General features: G+C 36.2%; 1 protein-coding gene across 1 annotated transcript in view; it reads right to left on the bottom strand.

Annotated features, from left to right (window-relative positions):
* The window catches only part of Iqcm (IQ motif containing M), a 442,098-nt gene that overhangs the window by 194,877 nt on the left and 245,542 nt on the right, over positions 1 to 1,679 (bottom strand). The window lies entirely within an intron of this gene.

The raw sequence follows: 1,679 nt of genomic DNA, 5'->3' as shown, positions 1-1,679 counted from the left end.
GTATGGGGGACTTTTGGTATAGCATTGGAAATGTAAATGAGCTAAATACCTAATAAAATTGGAAAAAAGTCAAAGTCATAAAATAACAGTGTACAATTAAAATTTGAGTTTATGAATTCCTAAAGAGTATGCAAAGAAGCACTCCATGATGATATTTGCAGAATGCAGAGACAGGAGACCATGTCCATGTCAGGAAGTTCACACTTCATGTCCTATTAGTATAAGACTATGAAAAGTAGAGAAATGTGTCAAGCATAAAATATAGCATATACTACAGAGGACTAAATGACAATAAGCCAATAATCAAGGAAATTCACCAGAAATCTTCTGTAATTCTTCATGTGAGAGCAGATGAAAATTAAAATCTGAGAGAAAATGCAGAGAAAAAGAGATTATAGGAAAATATGTGAAACTTACAGCAATTGTGTGTGGCAAAAAAAAATGTCAAAAATGCAGATAATTCTAGGCTGTGATTACACGAGAGATATAGAGCATGTGCAGTGCAGGAGAAAAGATACCTGAGAAAGTAAAAAAATGAGTTCATTATGGTCACACATGAAGTGTGACCAAACTATGGAAACTCCAAGTAAGAAATGCAATACCTGGGCCTGAGCTACAGAGAAATGTCTATAATGAAATGATTGGATTGGATGTGGTATAGTGTAGGAAATTGTCCTGCCACAAGTAGCTCAAGTAGGCACTAGGCTATGTAGAATAAGCATAGTCTTTGGGCGTCACACTGTCAGGCTATCAACTGCTTGCCTCTACTTTGAGAAGATGATTTGACTTACTGGAGCTTGGATTTCTTCACATATAAAACAAACGGTGACTACCTAACAATTAGTGATGGATAAAGAGTTAACTTTTTACAAGACATTAGATTTAATATCAGAATGATATAAGCAATTTACACTTCCACTTACAAACAAGCAGATAGCTGTGTTCTTACAAATAGGTACTCTGGGGACCTAACAAAAAGGTCTTTCCAATGGGCCACTTTGAATAATGTGTGTGTTTCTCCACAGTTTGCCAAGCTTTAGTCTTCGAGGTGAGGGAATTTCTTATGCCCTCATAGTTTTACCATGACCCATCCATTTGGGCTTTTCTTGTATTTGATCAGCCAAAAGGGATACTTGTGGCTTATTATGAAACAACTAAGTGTTGCTGTTTCTAAAACTTGCCAAGGTAGTTGTGGAAGGGAAAGGTAGTGTGCAATTATTTTCAAAGGAAATGTTTAATGCACTGCAAAACTACACAGAAGCTTGGGAAGCAGAAAACTCCTAATTATTCTAGCTAGAGAGCAAATAGAAAAAGCAAAAAAAGACACTGTGCTCTAGTCCCAGACTGGTTGAACTTTGGATAACCATAGTATTTTGCTCAGTGCCTAAATTCTCAAAGGGCAAAACTGTTTCCAGAACAAATTACTCATTTGATTTTCTCAATCAAAAATTATAGATGTTTGTAGAGATAGAACACTTTTAGACAAATTACATATTTATTTCCAGAAAAACTATTCAAATTCTATAATTAAATCTATATAAGAAGCCAGAAGGTGGCGGTGCATCCCTTTTAATCATGTTGCAGAATTTTCCCTGTCCAATCACATTAGGGCAGCAAGAGGACTGTGATTGTGCAAGGGGAAAAGGAGGTGGAGCTAGGAGAGAGAGAAAGAGAGAGAG

Source organism: Mus caroli, chromosome 8 (assembly GCF_900094665.2).
Source record: "Mus caroli chromosome 8, CAROLI_EIJ_v1.1, whole genome shotgun sequence".
In the NCBI taxonomy this organism is placed as follows: Eukaryota; Metazoa; Chordata; class Mammalia; order Rodentia; family Muridae; genus Mus; species Mus caroli.
Note: the sequence above shows the minus strand (reverse complement) of the source record. Positions and strands in the feature narration are given on the sequence as shown.